This window comes from Phyllobates terribilis, unplaced genomic scaffold (genome assembly GCF_046119375.1).
Source record: "Phyllobates terribilis strain yellow unplaced genomic scaffold, ASM4611937v1 Scaffold_34__1_contigs__length_13252353, whole genome shotgun sequence".
Classification (NCBI taxonomy): Eukaryota; Metazoa; Chordata; class Amphibia; order Anura; family Dendrobatidae; genus Phyllobates; species Phyllobates terribilis.
This window is the reverse complement of record NW_027362794.1, coordinates 4529366-4541464: the sequence shown is the minus strand read 5'-3', so window position 1 is coordinate 4541464 and position 12099 is coordinate 4529366. Positions and strand designations below refer to the sequence as shown.

Genomic DNA, 12099 nt, shown 5'->3' with positions numbered 1-12099 from the left:
GTCAACCTCTAGATCCCTCACATGCCTGCACTTTTCGGCTTGCTGCTGCTGCAATCCACGCGTTTTAGATCTGCATAACTCCACCTCTTTTAGCACAGTACCCTCAACCCCCGGCTGTTCCCACCCGCCTCAACACCGTTGGAAGGGAGGAGAACCAATTAAGGCGGGGGGGGGGGGGTGGAACGAGCAGCTGTCTACCCTTAGCAGGAGGGTTGCTGATTAATTACCTCTCCTGCTGCTGCTGCTGCTGCTGCTGGCTGTCCAGCAGCAGACTGAAGGTGGCTGCTGCTGTGCGCAGGTATATAAAGGCTCAGAGCCTATTATGACACGCGCAGCCAGCGTTCCATTGCCACATTCCGTCTACTGCAGGCGGGATACCTGGATGGCTGAATGTCACTGAGAAGCTCACAGAGACCGCCATAAGCAACAGTTTAAAAGAATGCCACAGACTAATCAACCAAACTTTTTGGGTTGGTTTCTCTTTTATAGTCTGCAGGCATTAAATGAAAGAAGTCAGTGTTCCAGCAGAGGGAGACAACGTTTCAGAAAAGGCATTGTAGCAAACCAAAAAAGAAATTTTAAGCGCAGCAGAGTAACCAGCTCACATACCTGTTAGCTCAGGTGAGTTTAAAAGGCTGCTGTTGATAACAAGGGCATTTGCTAAATAGATGGTGTGTGTGCAACAATATACTGAAAGGTCAATTATATTGTGCAGCTTATCTCACCACCTGTAGTTATTTAGGTGAAAGCTCCAAAATGCTTGCCTAATATGTCTGTTTATCCAAAAGGAAGTATAGAGGGAGAGCTAGATAGATAGCATTGCATTACATTACATGGCAATGCAATGCACAGTTGCTGAAGTTGAACCAAAATGAGCTTGTCATCTGGCTTCTGCAACTTTTAACATGAAAAATCCAATGAGGAGAAGAAAAGCAAAGCCAAAGAGTCCATCCCAAAATCCGACAAACAAGCCAAATGAACAAAAAGCATTGAATTCAATTCTTTCTGATTTTAGAAACTGCATTAAAGAAGGGGTGCACCGGTCCTGGAGATACTGCAATACCAGGTCAATGCGTGGAGTGGACAGAGCAAGCTCTTTTTCCATCTCCCTGTTCTAAAAATCCATTTAATATATGGTCCCCAGATAGGGGACATATCAGATATTAAACTGATAAGAACAGATACTACACTTGATCTTAGCCAAAAGGCCGAGAAGCGATAACCAGAATTGGTTTCCGACTACGGTGCCACCCAAGGATTCTGAAAAGTCCATTTGTGGAGATGGCCACCTGGACTCCCGTTAAGAAGACATGCTGTCAACCTCTAGATCCCTCACATGCCTGCACTTTTCGGCTTGCTGCTGCTGCAATCCACGCGTTTTAGATCTGCATAACTCCACCTCTTTTAGCACAGTACCCTCAAGCCCCGGCTGTTCCCACCCGCCTCAACACTGTTGGAAGGGAGGAGAACCAATTAAGGCGGGGGGGGGTGTAACGAGCAGCTGTCTACCCTTAGCAGGAGGGTTGCTGATTAATTACCTCTCCTGCTGCTGCTGCTGCTGGCTGTCCAGCAGCAGACTGAAGGTGGCTGCTGCTGTGCGCAGGTATATAAAGGCTCAGAGCCTATTATGACACGCGCAGCCAGCGTTCCATTGCCACATTCCGTCTACTGCAGGCGGGATACCTGGATGGCTGAATGTCACTGAGAAGCTCACAGAGACCGCCATAAGCAACAGTTTAAAAGAATGCCACAGACTAATCAACCAAACTTTTTGGGTTGGTTTCTCTTTTATAGTCTGCAGGCATTAAATGAAAGAAGTCAGTGTTCCAGCAGAGGGAGACAACGTTTCAGAAAAGGCATTGTAGCAAACCAAAAAAGAAATTTTAAGCGCAGCAGAGTAACCAGCTCACATACCTGTTAGCTCAGGTGAGTTTAAAAGGCTGCTGTTGATAACAAGGGCATTTGCTAAATAGATGGTGTGTGTGCAACAATATACTGAAAGGTCAATTATATTGTGCAGCTTATCTCACCACCTGTAGTTATTTAGGTGAAAGCTCCAAAATGCTTGCCTAATATGTCTGTTTATCCAAAAGGAAGTATAGAGGGAGAGCTAGATAGATAGCATTGCATTACATTACATGGCAATGCAATGCACAGTTGCTGAAGTTGAACCAAAATGAGCTTGTCATCTGGCTTCTGCAACTTTTAACATGAAAAATCCAATGAGGAGAAGAAAAGCAAAGCCAAAGAGTCCATCCCAAAATCCGACAAACAAGCCAAATGAACAAAAAGCATTGAATTCAATTCTTTCTGATTTTAGAAACTGCATTAAAGAAGGGGTGCACCGGTCCTGGAGATACTGCAATACCAGGTCAATGCGTGGAGTGGACAGAGCAAGCTCTTTTTCCATCTCCCTGTTCTAAAAATCCATTTAATATATGGTCCCCAGATAGGGGACGTATCAGATATTAAACTGATAAGAACAGATACTACACTTGATCTTAGCCAAAAGGCCGAGAAGCGATAACCAGAATTGGTTTCCGACTACGGTGCCACCCAAGGATTCTGAAAAGTCCATTTGTGGAGATGGCCACCTGGACTCCCGTTAAGAAGACATGCTGTCAACCTCTAGATCCCTCACATGCCTGCACTTTTCGGCTTGCTGCTGCTGCAATCCACGCGTTTTAGATCTGCATAACTCCACCTCTTTTAGCACAGTACCCTCAACCCCCGGCTGTTCCCACCCGCCTCAACACCGTTGGAAGGGAGGAGAACCAATTAAGGCTGGGGGGGGGGGTGGAACGAGCAGCTGTCTACCCTTAGCAGGAGGGTTGCTGTTTAATTACCTCTCCTGCTGCTGCTGCTGCTGGCTGTCCAGCAGCAGACTGAAGGTGGCTGCTGCTGTGCGCAGGTATATAAAGGCTCAGAGCCTATTATGACACGCGCAGCCAGCGTTCCATTGCCACATTCCGTCTACTGCAGGCGGGATACCTGGATGGCTGAATGTCACTGAGAAGCTCACAGAGACCGCCATAAGCAACAGTTTAAAAGAATGCCACAGACTAATCAACCAAACTTTTTGGGTTGGTTTCTCTTTTATAGTCTGCAGGCATTAAATGAAAGAAGTCAGTGTTCCAGCAGAGGGAGACAACGTTTCAGAAAAGGCATTGTAGCAAACCAAAAAAGAAATTTTAAGCGCAGCAGAGTAACCAGCTCACATACCTGTTAGCTCAGGTGAGTTTAAAAGGCTGCTGTTGATAACAAGGGCATTTGCTAAATAGATGGTGTGTGTGCAACAATATACTGAAAGGTCAATTATATTGTGCAGCTTATCTCACCACCTGTAGTTATTTAGGTGAAAGCTCCAAAATGCTTGCCTAATATGTCTGTTTATCCAAAAGGAAGTATAGAGGGAGAGCTAGATAGATAGCATTGCATTACATTACATGGCAATGCAATGCACAGTTGCTGAAGTTGAACCAAAATGAGCTTGTCATCTGGCTTCTGCAACTTTTAACATGAAAAATCCAATGAGGAGAAGAAAAGCAAAGCCAAAGAGTCCATCCCAAAATCCGACAAACAAGCCAAATGAACAAAAAGCATTGAATTCAATTCTTTCTGATTTTAGAAACTGCATTAAAGAAGGGGTGCACCGGTCCTGGAGATACTGCAATACCAGGTCAATGCGTGGAGTGGACAGAGCAAGCTCTTTTTCCATCTCCCTGTTCTAAAAATCCATTTAATATATGGTCCCCAGATAGGGGACGTATCAGATATTAAACTGATAAGAACAGATTTTTCTTTTTTCGAAAGCCCGAATTCGTGTACAAAACCCGAGTGCGCTTAAAAAAGTGACAAGTGCCACAAAAAAAGTGCACTAGGATGCTGGTCTTCTTGAAACCCTCTCCAAAAGGAGAAGGGTCCCCCAAACCATTCCCCGTCCCTCCGAGCCAAAAGGCCACAGCGAGGAACAGGGACAAAAAGCCACCTCCAGCCGAAGCCAGAGGCGACCCAATCTTACCCCCAGCACCTGCCCGAGTTCTCACCCGAGCAAGGCACTGGGAGCCAAAGACTGTGCTCCCCTCCCGGAAGAGGGGAGCCAACAACGCTCTCCTCCCAAAAGAGGAGAGCCAGGGGGGTTCAGGGGGGAGCGGAACCTGATGGCCACACACTCCCCCCCTAGACCTGCCAAGAGAGGAACCCGTAAGGGAACCGCATCCCGACAAAATCCTAGTAGGACGTGACACACGTGAATAAGTGGACACACAGTGACAAAGAAATTAAATAAATAGTGAAGGTTTCACAGTATAATACTGCCCGGACCTTCGACCGGGAATTGAAAAATTCCCCATCCTAAGGCCAGAAGGCCCGGAATGAGGGTGTGTGCGAAGAAAGAAAATTTGAAGTGCTTGTGCAAATGTGCCATAAACTCAAGTGGGGTTCCCAATCCCAGTGAGTTAAGGCACCCCAGGGTCACCACTCCGGGGGCACTTCACACTTCGGGCTTTCGATCTTCCCCGGCCCAATGGCGTCGATCCTGGGGGGCCATGCTTTCCACCAGATGACTATATTAGCCACCTGGCGTACTAACAAGCGCCTAAACCCCAGTGTGCATAATGTATCAATCTACTAGGGCGGCCAACATCCAAAACCGCCTTTTCGAAAGATACTACACTTGATCTTAGCCAAAAGGCCGAGAAGCGATAACCAGAATTGGTTTCCGACTACGGTGCCACCCAAGGATTCTGAAAAGTCCATTTGTGGAGATGGCCACCTGGACTCCCGTTAAGAAGACATGCTGTCAACCTCTAGATCCCTCACATGCCTGCACTTTTCGGCTTGCTGCTGCTGCAATCCACGCGTTTTAGATCTGCATAACTCCACCTCTTTTAGCACAGTACCCTCAACCCCCGGCTGTTCCCACCCGCCTCAACACCGTTGGAAGGGAGGAGAACCAATTAAGGCGGGGGGGGGGTGGAACGAGCAGCTGTCTACCCTTAGCAGGAGGGTTGCTGATTAATTACCTCTCCTGCTGCTGCTGCTGCTGCTGGCTGTCCAGCAGCAGACTGAAGGTGGCTGCTGCTGTGCGCAGGTATATAAAGGCTCAGAGCCTATTATGACACGCGCAGCCAGCGTTCCATTGCCACATTCCGTCTACTGCAGGCGGGATACCTGGATGGCTGAATGTCACTGAGAAGCTCACAGAGACCGCCATAAGCAACAGTTTAAAAGAATGCCACAGACTAATCAACCAAACTTTTTGGGTTGGTTTCTCTTTTATAGTCTGCAGGCATTAAATGAAAGAAGTCAGTGTTCCAGCAGAGGGAGACAACGTTTCAGAAAAGGCATTGTAGCAAACCAAAAAAGAAATTTTAAGCGCAGCAGAGTAACCAGCTCACATACCTGTTAGCTCAGGTGAGTTTAAAAGGCTGCTGTTGATAACAAGGGCATTTGCTAAATAGATGGTGTGTGTGCAACAATATACTGAAAGGTCAATTATATTGTGCAGCTTATCTCACCACCTGTAGTTATTTAGGTGAAAGCTCCAAAATGCTTGCCTAATATGTCTGTTTATCCAAAAGGAAGTATAGAGGGAGAGCTAGATAGATAGCATTGCATTACATTACATGGCAATGCAATGCACAGTTGCTGAAGTTGAACCAAAATGAGCTTGTCATCTGGCTTCTGCAACTTTTAACATGAAAAATCCAATGAGTAGAAGAAAAGCAAAGCCAAAGAGTCCATCCCAAAATCCGACAAACAAGCCAAATGAACAAAAAGCACTGAATTCAATTCTTTCTGATTTTAGAAACTGCATTAAAGAAGGGGTGCACCGGTCCTGGAGATACTGCAATACCAGGTCAATGCGTGGAGTGGACAGAGCAAGCTCTTTTTCCATCTCCCTGTTCTAAAAATCCATTTAATATATGGTCCCCAGATAGGGGACGTATCAGATATTAAACTGATAAGAACAGATACTACACTTGATCTTAGCCAAAAGGCCGAGAAGCGATAACCAGAATTGGTTTCCGACTACGGTGCCACCCAAGGATTCTGAAAAGTCCATTTGTGGAGATGGCCACCTGGACTCCCGTTAAGAAGACATGCTGTCAACCTCTAGATCCCTCACATGCCTGCACTTTTCGGCTTGCTGCTGCTGCAATCCACGCGTTTTAGATCTGCATAACTCCACCTCTTTTAGCACAGTACCCTCAACCCCCGGCTGTTCCCACCCGCCTCAACACCGTTGGAAGGGAGGAGAACCAATTAAGGCGGGGGGGGGGGTGGAACGAGCAGCTGTCTACCCTTAGCAGGAGGGTTGCTGATTAATTACCTCTCCTGCTGCTGCTGCTGCTGCTGCTGGCTGTCCAGCAGCAGACTGAAGGTGGCTGCTGCTGTGCGCAGGTATATAAAGGCTCAGAGCCTATTATGACACGCGCAGCCAGCGTTCCATTGCCACATTCCGTCTACTGCAGGCGGGATACCTGGATGGCTGAATGTCACTGAGAAGCTCACAGAGACCGCCATAAGCAACAGTTTAAAAGAATGCCACAGACTAATCAACCAAACTTTTTGGGTTGGTTTCTCTTTTATAGTCTGCAGGCATTAAATGAAAGAAGTCAGTGTTCCAGCAGAGGGAGACAACGTTTCAGAAAAGGCATTGTAGCAAACCAAAAAAGAAATTTTAAGCGCAGCAGAGTAACCAGCTCACATACCTGTTAGCTCAGGTGAGTTTAAAAGGCTGCTGTTGATAACAAGGGCATTTGCTAAATAGATGGTGTGTGTGCAACAATATACTGAAAGGTCAATTATATTGTGCAGCTTATCTCACCACCTGTAGTTATTTAGGTGAAAGCTCCAAAATGCTTGCCTAATATGTCTGTTTATCCAAAAGGAAGTGTGACACCCCAGGGGTCTGGTTGCCACGGTGATAGAGATATTACGTCTGAGAGCAGGTGGGAGGTCCTTTGGTCAGGGATCCTGTGCATGCCACACCTCCTGCCCAGTCTTGGGAGGGGAAGGACTTCCCCTATATAAACCCGGGGCTGAGGCAGGGTTAGTGAGAAAGAAGACAGAACAAGAGTAGAGAAGAGAAGCAGCATAGCAAGGAAACATCAGGAGCTCTGTGGGGAGCAGTGTTACAACGAGTCAGGGGCTGGCAGCTGCAGAGCTCGCCCTGACTGAGAAGATTTCTTACCGGACCCGGAGTCCGAGGCTGTGGGGACTAACTCCTACCCAGCAGCAGAAACCGTCCGGCAGAGGACTTCAGGTCCTCTGGCCCAGAAGCCCGAAGGCACGGTCACACGCGTGGGACCAGCACCGCCATCGTGGAGCGGAAGCCATTAGAAGGCCCCGAGTCACCGGCCATACGGGTGAGCACCACACTGTACACTCAGGGACGTGGGCTACTTATTCTCGCCTCTAGCAAGGTAGCCAGAAGAGTACAGTTAGTTGGGAAGGCCTACAACTCCGCCTGGCCAGGGGAGATCCCATCTGCTCAAGGACTGACCAGGCCCCGATCACTAGCAAGTACTCCGGGAGGGTCTATCTTTGTCACCAGTAAAGACCCTGAACTACACCGCACCGTCTCTGAGTGGTTCCTGCTACCCCCATCATCCACGTCGGCTGCCCTGAGGCCATACCCCTCCCGTTGGGGGTTATACCATCCACGCTGCACCATCCTTCCACCGGCCTCAGCGGTCTGCCCTGCAGCGGCAGCTCCATAGCTGCATTCAACGGGTGGCGTAGTCATCAACCATTTACCGCTAACAGACTGCCGTCCAGTTTGACTCCCTGGGCACGGACCGGGTCACCGCCACGAGACTACAACCCTAAACAGATCCGGCTCCGGGTAAGCTCCCGCGTGCGCAACGCAGCGCGACACAGGCCCAGGGGCGCGTCAACTTTGGCGTAGTCGGCAGGATCTTGTGCCCGCAACCACCGGGTACTGCGTGCCTGAAAAGCAAAGACTGTTCAAACTTACCAGTGGTGAAGATTCCCGCCATCCGCGAAGTTTTCCCGCCATCCGGCACCATCTTCGACCTTCTTCCCGCCATCCGTGGAGTTTTCCCGCCATTGGACGCCATCTTGAGGATGCCGCGCGGGAAGAAGAGGGGCGTGGACTCCGAAAGCGCGCGAGAACTGAAGCCCCGCCTCACGTCCGGACGTTGCGTAAGGTCCTGGAAGGAGCCCAGCAGACGCCGACGTCACCGGAGCGCGACGGAAGGTCCTCAACCCTGACGATCCACTGCGGAGCCGCGGCCTACGGAACAGGATCATCGCAAGGTAGGCCACGGTCCACTAGGGGGGAGGAAGATGTCGGATACGGAGGAGAGCTTCACTGCCTCAACCCCCGCCAGCGCCACCGCTGCTGCAGTTATGCCCTTCACCATGCCCTATATCCCGGGAGCAGCTTGGTTACCCCAGTACTCAGGGGAGTCACATACCCTGCATGACTTTAGAGAAAAGCTGGATAGCCTCTTCCAGGTGTACCCCCTCACAGAAGAGCAAAAAGTGAGCATCCTGGTGGCCCAACTAACCGGGGCAGCCAAAAGGGAAGTAAAATCCTGGCCACCTGGGAGGAAGACTGTCGCAGGGATACTAACCCGGCTGAAGGACACCTTTGATACCCGCGCCTCAGCCGAGATTAAGCTTAGATTCTACGGGTGCAAGCAGCGAGCGCATGAGAGTATAAGGGATTATGCACTAAACCTACAAGAGGCCCTGAGGGCCATAAAGCAGACCGACCCTGATGGGGTGGGAAACGAGGACAGGCTGTTGACTGAACAATTTATAGAGGGTTTATATTGCAATGCCCACCGAACCCAGTTGCGGGCAATGGCCTTACAGGATCCCCATCTGGACTTTGCACAGTTCAAGGACAGAGCCATCCGGGTGCTCCGAGAACCGGCACCGGGTGGCGTTGTGACCCACAGGCGCCCAGCTATCACTTACCACCAGGAGGCGGCGCCCTTGTCGGCAGGGCCTGTGGGAGCTGATGCGCAGGCTTTGGACAATGACCCAGCTCCAGACCTACGCCATCAGGTCCAAGAGCTAGCTAAGAGCGTTGCTGCGCTAACCCGAACTGTGCAGTCTTTACAGGTTTCCACCCCAGGGAAGATCCAGCTGGCATCCAGACCGGAGGACATCCCGTGGCGTCGACCAAGGAGGACCCCACCGGCCAGAGGAAGACCCAGTGACCGATACAGCGAGGACGGACGACCCATCTGCCGCCGCTGCAATCAACCCGGACATATGGAAAGGTACTGTTCTTTAAACGGGCACAACCTGGGGTAGAGGGCCAACCCCCAGGAAAAAGATCACCAGGCCCATCGAACTGGCGCGACAGATATGTGGGAGGACGTCCAGTCTTGCCTGTGGTACTGGATGGCATTCCCATGAGTGCCCTAGTGGACACCGGGTCACAGGTCACCACCATCCCGTACGTGCTCTTTAAGCAGTACTGGAATGACTCGGATATTAGCCGCTACCCTGACGACGACTTGAGTATCATCGCCAGCAATGGCCAGCCCGTGCCACAGATCGGATTTAAAGAGGTGACCATCAAACTCGGTAGAGTCGAACTGGCCGCACAGGGACTGATCATTGTAGATATTGACAGACATGAGAGTCACCCAAAAATAACTCTGGGAACTAATGTAATTGAAAATTGTCTTGCAGAGGTGATTTTCCTTTTACAGCAGGTTGCCAAGAACGCCAGCTCCGGCGAGCAGCGGGTGCTCCAGAAAGAGATCCGGGCACTGATGCGACGGCAACAAGTGGAACTCTCCGGCGGTGAGATTGGTAGCGTAAGAATGTGTGACCCTTTTCCTATTGCCATGCCCCCAAAAAGTGAAATGATGATTTGGTGCAGGGCAGCTATTGGTCTGAGAGGTAGAGATTACCAGGCAATGGTAGAACCAGTTTACTCGGACAGTAGGCCCACCATTTTGACAGCACGGGGGGTGGTCGATGTACGCCATGGGAGGGTGCCCGTTCGCATAATAAATATTGGGGAGAGGGAAGTGTACCTGCCCCGGTATGCCACGCTAGCCAAATTATATACCATTAACCAAAATTCTATACAATCTGTGGAACCCTTGCCTCCATCTCACCCGGAGGAAGGTAACGGCTCTAAGAAAAACATGGAGGACTGGTGTCAGCAACTACATCTGGGTACTGACTCCACTCCCGCACACCAGAAACAAGGAGTCTATCGGGTGGTTCAAGAGTACGAGAGAGTGTTCAGTAAACACCCGTTAGACTTCGGGCGAGTCAAGGGGGTAGAACACCACATCCCCACGGGAGACCATCCTCCTATAAAAGAGAGGTATCGACCCGTACCCCCTGCTCACTACCAACACGCCAAGGGGATGCTTAGAGACATGAAGGAGGCTGGGGTGATCAGGGATAGCTGTAGCCCCTGGGCAGCTCCACTAGTCTTAGTCAGAAAAAAAGACAACACCATGAGGATGTGTGTAGATTACCGGAAAATCAACCGTATCACACACAAGGATGCGTACCCCTTGCCAAGGATAGAGGAGTCATTGGCTGCTTTAAGATCTGCTAACTTCTTCTCTACCTTGGATCTCACTGGCGGGTACTGGCAGGTTCCTGTAGCAGAGGCGGACCGGGAGAAGACCGCATTCACCACCCCGATGGGACTTAGCGAGTTCACCTGCATGCCGTTCGGACTCTGCAACGCACCAGGAACCTTCCAACGCCTAATGGAGTGTTGTCTGGGCCACAGAAACTTCAAGACGGTCCTGTTGTACCTGGACGATGTCATCGTATATTCCAAGACGTATGAGGACCACCTGAAACACCTGGCGGAAGTGTTCGAGGCTCTGGCGAGTTACGGCCTAAAGGTGAAACCCTCCAAGTGTCACCTCCTGAAACAAAAGGTGCAGTACCTGGGACACGTAGTGAGCGCTGACGGAGTGGCTCCCGACCCTGATAAGATCACCGCAATTAAGGAATGGCCAAGCCCCTCCAGCGTAAAAGAAGTGCGGCAGTTCCTCGGGTTGGTAGGCTACTACCGAAGGTTTATTCCCGGTTTCACCAAAAAGGCAGCACCTATGCAGGACCTCCTGATAGGCCAGTCCCGGAAGGCCAAGAACCAGAAGCCGCCCTTCAAATGGGAGGAGCTGGAAGAAGAGTCCTTCCGCCAGCTGAAGATGGCCCTCACGGGGGACGAAATCCTGGCGTACCCGGATTATAGCCAGCCCTTTATCCTCTACACCGACGCCAGTAACATCGGGCTAGGAGCCGTACTGTCCCAGATCCAGCAGGGGAAGGAACGAGTAATCGCCTACGCCAGCCGAAAACTGCGACCCACCGAAAGGAACCCCGAGAATTACAGCTCATTTAAGCTAGAGTTCCTGGCCGTGGTATGGGCAGTCACTGAGCGCTTTAAGCATTACCTCGCTTCTTCCCGGTTCACCATGTACACGGATAACAACCCGTTGACACACCTGGACACGGCAAGACTCGGTGCCCTGGAGCAGAGGTGGATGGCCCGTCTGTCCAACTACGAGTTCACAATCAAATACCGGGCAGGACGCTCCAATACCAACGCGGACGCCCTGTCCAGGATGCCCAACCTGCCGGACGGAGGAGAAGATCCGGAGGGACTGGAAGAAGTTGAACTCCCTGCGTTCCACCGTCATGGGACTATCCAGTATTCCCACCGGGTAAGGAGTAAGCAGGCTGCTACGTTGAACCCCTTACCCCTCTACAACTGGGCGGAAACGCAAGACAGCGACCCTGCCGTCCGACTGGTGAAGGAGATGCTGACTCGGCCGGAGGCTCGCCTTTAACCAGACGCTCCGGAGGAAGCCAAACAACTATGGGCAGAGAAGAGTCGACTGTTCCTTTACAAAGGGAAGTTGTGCCGCAGAATGGTTAACTCCCGGACGCATGAATTACTCTGGCAAGTAGTGGTGCCACGAAGAGACGCAGCCATGGTGATGGAGGCATACCACGACGGAGCTGGACACTTCGGGTGGAAAAAGCTGGAGTTCCTGCTGCGCGAGCGGTTCCACTGGGTAGGCATGAGGGGAACCATCGAGAAGTGGTGCAGAGACTGTGGCCCGTGCA

General features: G+C 50.8%; 4 non-coding genes and 1 pseudogene across 4 annotated transcripts; all 5 read right to left on the bottom strand.

Moving 5' to 3' along the window:
- Positions 1–1029: 1029 nt before the first annotated feature.
- Positions 1030–1220, bottom strand: LOC141182209 (U2 spliceosomal RNA). Its single transcript, XR_012257597.1, has one exon. It is a non-coding gene; the product is annotated as a U2 spliceosomal RNA (small nuclear RNA).
- Positions 1221–2334: 1114 nt separating this feature from the next.
- On the bottom strand, positions 2335–2525 carry LOC141181133 (U2 spliceosomal RNA). The gene has a single exon (XR_012256739.1). It is a non-coding gene; the product is annotated as a U2 spliceosomal RNA (small nuclear RNA).
- A 1117-nt stretch (positions 2526–3642) lies between these two features.
- On the bottom strand, positions 3643–3824 carry LOC141181958 (U2 spliceosomal RNA). The gene has a single exon (XR_012257473.1). It is a non-coding gene; the product is annotated as a U2 spliceosomal RNA (small nuclear RNA).
- A 789-nt stretch (positions 3825–4613) lies between these two features.
- Positions 4614–4705, bottom strand: LOC141182155 (U2 spliceosomal RNA; annotated as a pseudogene).
- Positions 4706–5823: 1118 nt separating this feature from the next.
- Positions 5824–6014, bottom strand: LOC141181131 (U2 spliceosomal RNA). The gene has a single exon (XR_012256738.1). It is a non-coding gene; the product is annotated as a U2 spliceosomal RNA (small nuclear RNA).
- Between the last annotated feature and the right edge of the window lie 6085 nt (positions 6015–12099).